Here is a 6,873-nt window from a genome sequence, read left to right as displayed (position 1 = left end):
ACCAAATTGGTAAATAATTTTTCACTAAAATGGTCCCTTGACTATAGCAAAATACCAATTTGGTCCCTTGACTGTAGCAAAATTACCATTTTGGTCCCTGATTTTAACGGCAAAATAAACGGAGGATCAAATTGGTTAAATTTTTCAAAGTCGAGGGACTTAATTGGGCACGAAAAATTGTCGAGGACCAAATTGGTAATTTCGCAATAGTTGAAGGACCATTACGGTAATAAACTCTTAAGAAACTACACAAAAAGTACTATTAAACACAAAAAATTAAATTTAAAAACAAGTAAAAAAGTAATAAAGAAAAAAAAAGAAAGAGTTGTTTAACAAATAAATAGTAAGTAGGACAGATAAAATGAGACAAGAATATATCAATAATAATGCAAAGTTGCACTTTGAGCGCACAGTAGATGCACACAACCAAACGGCCGGAGAAAGGTTGCCTCACTTGAAGTATATTTCCAAATGCATTTTTGAAGCTCATTCCCGGCATCAACAAGCTAAGTTGTTTGATTAAATGTTGCTCAGTAAAACGGGCAGGAGAAGCAGCACCATCATCTAAAAATTCATTATTTCTTCCATGTTTGTGCCTATATACATTTATAAAAATAACATATACCCAAGCTAACAGAACACTGCCAACCAACAGCATAAAAATCATCCTCCTTGGCTTGTCTCTGCTAGCTGCAACTTCTCCCCCTGGTTTGCACACCTTACAGAAACAAAGGGAAATTCACCCAATTAATATCTTTTACTCCTCACAACTCCTACATCACTGCTTATTAACATCATCCATCAACACAAACTAACTAATAAATACTTACTCTCTTCAGTATTTAAGCGCAGATCTGTACACCCTAAAACCGGACTTTCTTCTTGGATAGTGATACCTATTTATTAGGGGATATAACTTTGCACACCAACAAGTTACACATTTTCATTTAAAAAATAGCATCAAGTGCATATGAAGAACTGAGAAGAAAATCAGATGTCATATATAAACATGCACGACGTGATTAACATGTAGCTTACCCATCAACAACTGCCAAAGTCTTTTGTTCCTGAAAAATATCATGTATTAAATCGGTGTTATAGAACACTAGCATAAACATTCAAGTAGACGAAGGGGAAAGAGATTTCAAAAACAAATAAATAAAATTAAGCCAAGTGCTCACATCATCATCATCTCTGATGGGTTTCGAGCGTTCTACTGAAAGATCCATGTCTTCTACACGTTCATCATCATAATTGAACTCCAAAAGGAAAAGAATAGCAAATGAATCAATACAACAGTATAAATTAAAGTAACAATCAATGTTGCAACATCCAACACTAAAAATGATATGAACAATGTAAGAAATCATAGCAACAGGTGAGACAAATGTAAAAGTGCTTATAAATGGTAACAAGGTTTTGATAAAATTGGTAACAAGTTATAAATGATAATGAAATTACATATTTAGATGTACAATCTAATCTTCTTACCTTGTGCTTATTTTCAGAATTGTCTTAAGAAGTGATACTACCTTCATAGAACCTAGGAAAAACAAATCAACATGTGAGAAAAACCAGAAAGTGTTTAAAGAGCTAAGAAAACGTAATTGCAAATTGTAAGAGCATTATTAAAAAAAAAAAAAAAGAAAAAGAAATGTGTCTGTCAACAAGAGGAATATAATCAGCTGCAAAACAAATGTCTTTGAGACACTGAGACACTGTAGGCTTTGAGATCTCAGCCTCACACATACCTGATGAGAAATCTGATCCCATGGAAACAGAATGTTTTGGAGGATGACCAGTTCTTTTCTTGCTTGCTTTCCCTTGGCAGGGAGTTTTATCGGATTTTCGTTCAACACTGATCCAAGTAAGATCATACCCTTCCTCTGGCTTCATCAATGAATTTGGCTTCCGCACTCTTCTCCTAGTTGGGGTCTGATTGTCATTCTGGCTGGCTCGGTCACCGACCAGCAACTTTGGTAGTGCATTCTCAGATGGCCAACATCTCTAGGACAAGAAGGGTGCAAGCTCCTTGTTATCCTGCCATAAGAGAAGAGTAAACAAGAAGAAAAAAAAATGGGTTGCACATAAGCTGCACATGCTTATATTTTAAGAATTAAACCGCCAAATATAAATACAATTATTTCACGTGAGATTTCGATATTGGAGAAACTCATCAAATTTTCCCTTTGGATTGCCTCCCGCCAAGTTAATTGATAACGCCCCACTATAATACCCCATTGAAAAAACAACCATGTGCGAAATTCAAGACACAACAGGCACAACATACAATCAAAACAAAACCAGAAACACACAACTTTTTCATCCCCCGTTCAATTAAAGACCCCTAAGCAGATAACAGATTCAATGTTATATTCAAGCAACACCATAGACACATTGATCTATTTGGGCTGCGTTTATGTACACAGATAACACCCCCATTTACGTATAAAAATGCAACATAAAATCCTCCAAACTATGAATGCAAGAAATTATCCAACACCAAAATTTTGATATCACCATACCATAAGGACCAAGTAACCACGAAATTAAATATACAGGTTTTGATATCAAGTTCCATATTCAAGACACAGCAAGCACAACTTACACATACAATACACATAAAAGCAAGAATTTTGAATTCGTGATAAATGAGAACAGGGAAAAGGGCACTGAAGAAAGCTTGCCTCACTTGAAGTTTTTCCAAAAGCTCCTCTTTTGAAGTCGGGAGGTTCTCAAGAAGCTCATTCCCAGAATCGACAAGTTGTCTGATTAACTCTTGCTCAGCAAAATGGGCAGGAGAAGCAGCACCTATCAGCAGCCATTTCTGCAGTCTTTCCACAAACACAAAAATCAAGAGAACGATAATCAGCAATTTTCTAGTGAGAGCAAGGCAAAGTTTGAGACTTTTCTTGAGAAGTGTTATTAAGAAAGAGAGAGAAATAGCAATAGAGGTGACACCCCGGACTAGTTAATAAAGAAAAAGATTGTGTTGCAAAATAGGGGTTACATGAAAAATGGAAGGCATGCAAAAGAGGTACATCACATTTAGCATCAAACCTTAATCAGCATTGCTTACTCCAGCCATTACAAAAGATTTGGCCAGACATCTTGGCCAAATCTGAGGATGGAATAACTTCTTTAGGACAGTCACTGCTTAACTTTCAAGTTATTGCCGACCTGCAACTTTGGTAGTGCAGATGATCCAATATATTTAGGGAAAGAAAAATTTGGTGCAAGCTCCTTGTTATCCTACCACAAGAAAAGAGTATAAAAAAAAAAAAGAGTTGCATGGGTTGCACAGAAGCTGCACACAGTAAGGAAACACATTTTAAGAATTAAACCGCCAAATATAAATACAAATATTTCACACGAGATTTTGACATTGTAGCTCTAGCTCTAGCAATTTGAATTCATGATAAACGAGAAAAAGGAAAAGGGCACTGGAGAAAGGTTGCCTCACTTGAAGTTTTTCCAAAAGCTCCTCTTTTGAAGCCGGGAGGTTCTCAAGAAGCTCATTCCCAGCATCAACAACTTGTTTGATTAACTCTTGCTCAGCAAAACAGTTAGGAGAAGGGGCACCCATCAGCAGCCATTTCTGCAGTCTTTCCTCGAACACAAAAATGAAGAAAATGATGATCAACAAATTTCTAATGGAGAGCAAGGCAAAGTTTGAGACTTTTCTTGAGAAGTATTATAAAGAAAGAGAGAGAAATAGCAATAAAGTTGACACCCCAGACTAGTTAATAAAGTTGAAAAAGATGGTGTTGCCAAATAGGGGTTACATGAAATATGGAAGGCATGCAGAAGAGGTACTGCACATTTAGCATCAAACCTTAATCAGCACTGCTCACTCCAGCCATTACAAAAGATTTGGCCAGACATCTTGGCCAAACCTGAGGATGTCCTAACTCCTTTAGGACAGTCACTGCTTGATAAAAGCTCTTTTGAGTTATGTTAGAGAAAAGAACAAGGAGGGGTGTTTTGTTGATTGAAAGGGAGAAATAGGAAATCACAAGACTTCCCCAACAAGAGTATTAGGCTCTTGTCCAGCTACTTAGAGCTAAAAGACTAATGGTAACAGATTCGATGCCTTTACCCTCATCTAGACATTCTAATATATAGTGCAGGAAATCAATAATTATAGAAAGGAGATGATTGTTGAGATGATTGCCCCCTGATTTATTTTGTCAAATCCCATGATTTAAGCTTTCCTTGTTTATTCTGATTTGCCTAATTTCCATCCTTCCTTTTGCCACCCTCCAAAGAAACAACCTTGTCCCCAAGGTTGGAGTGGGGAAACTGACCCTTGAAGTCAGACACATCTATCCAAGTAGCTTCTTCTTCAGGGCGGCCTTCCCATTTCACCAAGACTTGATGCACCCCATTCTGTTTGCGAGCATTCAAGATGTCTTGAGGGTCAAAACCTGGTTCGGTAACTGCCATGTCTTTAGGGAGATCAGTGACTGCAGTATGATTTCCTGTAACCCTACGGAGTTGTGACACATGAAAAATTGGGTGAACTTTTGCAGTGTCAGGCAGAGCTAACTTGTAGGAAACTGCACTATATTTTTGGAGAATTGTAAATGGTCCGTAGAACCTGGGAGCCAACTTTTGGTTAATGCGATGGTGGATTGTAGATTGACGATGCGGTCGAAGCTTCAACAAAACTTTGTCCCCTTCAGAAAATTGGAGCTCACGGCGTTTGGTATTTGCAGCTTTGGCCATCTTATTCTGAGCGTTCTCTAAATGGTAGCGCAGCTGCCGCAACATTTCATTCCTATCATTGTGTTCTTCGGCAACTGCCTCAACTTTGAATTCTCCCGGTAAATACTGCTTCAAAGTAGGCGGGACACGTCCATAGACAACCTGAAATGGGGTAATTCCAGCAGCACTTTGAAATGAAGTGTTGTACCAGTATTCAGCCCAATGGAGGAAACGTCCCCATTGCTTCGGTTGTTCAGAAGTCATACACCGCAAGTACTGCTCCAGGCACCGATTCAGGACTTCGGACTGCCCGTCCGTTTGAGGGTGGTAGGCAGTGCTCATATGCAACTTGGTGCCCCATTTGTCAAAAAATTTTGTCCAAAAAATACTCAGAAAAATTGAGTCACGATCACTTACTATTGACCTTGGTACTCCATGTAAGCGAACTATCTCCTTTGCAAAAATTCCAGCAAGAGACTTGGTAGTGAAGGGGTGTTTCAGCCCTATAAAATGGGCATATTTGGTGAAACGGTCTATGACCACCCATATACAATCGAACACGTAAGAACGTGGAAGGCCAGTAATAAAATCCATTGCGATGTCTTCCCAAACAGCCGTTGGTATAGGAAGAGGTTGGAGTAGACCAGCTGGCGCCAATGTGTCATATTTATTCTTTTGACACACTAGGCATTCTGCTACAAATTGTTGAGTGTGCTTCATCATTCCTTTCCAGTAAATACTGGCAGCAAGCCTACGATAAGTGCGATAAGCCCCGGAATGTCCTCCTACTGGTGTAGAATGAAATTCCTCCAATAGCCGAGGGATCCAAGAGGACGTTGCTGGTAGAACAATGCGTCCTTTATAATATAAGCACCCTTGAAGCAGTTGAAAAGGAGGTCGGCTGCCTGGGTCATGACGTAGTGCTTGAACAATAGAGCTCAGTTCTGGGTCAATAGAGATGGCGGTAGCCAATTCTGTCCAATCGATCCAAATGGGCAGTGAGATAGCTGATAGTGAAAATTCTTCATTTTGCCGAGACAAGGCATCAGCTACATTATTTACCCTCCCGGACTTGTACTCTACTTCGAAGTCATACCCCATGAGCTTGGCCACCCAATTTTGTTGAGATGGTGTGGTGATGCGTTGTTGTAACAAGTGGCGGAGGCTACGATGATCTGTCCGCACTGTAAATCGACGCCCTACGAGATACGGTCTCCAGTGTTGAATTGCCAGAACTAGGGCCATTAGTTCTTTTTCATAAGTAGATTTAGCCAATGTCTGACCTGAGAGCCCCTTGCTAAAATAAGCTATAGGTCGTTGTCCTTGGTGTAATACTGCGCCAATCCCGACTCCCGAAGCATCACATTCGATGATGAATGGTCTGGAAAAATCTGGTGTGACCAACACTGGAGAATTTGTCACCGCTGTCTTGAGTGCCTCAAAAGCATTATTCGCGCCATCGGACCAAGCAAATTTGTCCCCTGTTTCCTTTTTTACAAGGGTCGTAAGAGGTTGTGCTATCTTCCCATAGTCTTTAATGAATCTGCGGTAATATCCTGTGAGGCCTAAGAAACCCCGAACAGCCTTGATAGATTTTGGAACAGGCCAACGGATAATACTGGAGACTTTAGATGGATCCATTGCTACCCCAAATTGAGAAACAACATGGCCTAAGTATTCAACAGCAGTTTGGCCGAATTGACATTTTTTTTCCATTAGCTTTCAATTGGTGAACTCGCAGAGTCCCCAAGACCACTTCTAAGTGTTGCAGATGGTCCTCCCAAGTCAAACTATACACAAGGATATCATCAAAGAAAACCAGTACGAATTTTCGGAGATATGCCCGGAAGAAGTCATTCATAATCGCCTGAAAGGTGGCTGGTGCATTAGTTAGGCCAAATGGCATGACCAGGAACTCGTAGTGCCCGGAGTGTGTACGAAACGCTGTTTTAGCCACATCACTGGAAGCCACCCGAATCTGATGATACCCGGAGCGAAGATCAATTTTGGAAAAATATCGCGCACCATACAACTCATCCAACATCTCCTGTATAACTGGGATGGGGTATTTATCTGGCACAGTGACTTTGTTGAGTTTGCGATAGTCAACACAGAATCGCCAACTCCCATCTTTTTTTTTGACTAATAAAACAGGGCTTGAAAACG

General features: G+C 39.8%; 2 long non-coding RNA genes across 2 annotated transcripts; both read right to left on the bottom strand.

Moving 5' to 3' along the window:
• Positions 1-362: 362 nt before the first annotated feature.
• LOC116010610 lies at positions 363-2,679 on the bottom strand. The gene is made up of 5 exons (XR_004096942.1): positions 1,752-2,679; positions 1,492-1,543; positions 1,182-1,259; positions 831-1,067; positions 363-718 (listed from the first exon to the last, which is right to left on the bottom strand). It is a non-coding gene; the product is annotated as an uncharacterized LOC116010610 (long non-coding RNA).
• Positions 2,680-2,689: 10 nt separating this feature from the next.
• Positions 2,690-4,242, bottom strand: LOC116010611. The gene is made up of 3 exons (XR_004096943.1): positions 3,464-4,242; positions 3,061-3,252; positions 2,690-2,834 (listed from the first exon to the last, which is right to left on the bottom strand). It is a non-coding gene; the product is annotated as an uncharacterized LOC116010611 (long non-coding RNA).
• Between the last annotated feature and the right edge of the window lie 2,631 nt (positions 4,243-6,873).

This window comes from Ipomoea triloba, chromosome 2 (genome assembly GCF_003576645.1).
Source record: "Ipomoea triloba cultivar NCNSP0323 chromosome 2, ASM357664v1".
NCBI classification, from domain to species: Eukaryota; Viridiplantae; Streptophyta; class Magnoliopsida; order Solanales; family Convolvulaceae; genus Ipomoea; species Ipomoea triloba.
This window is presented reverse-complemented; position numbering and strand designations above follow the sequence as displayed.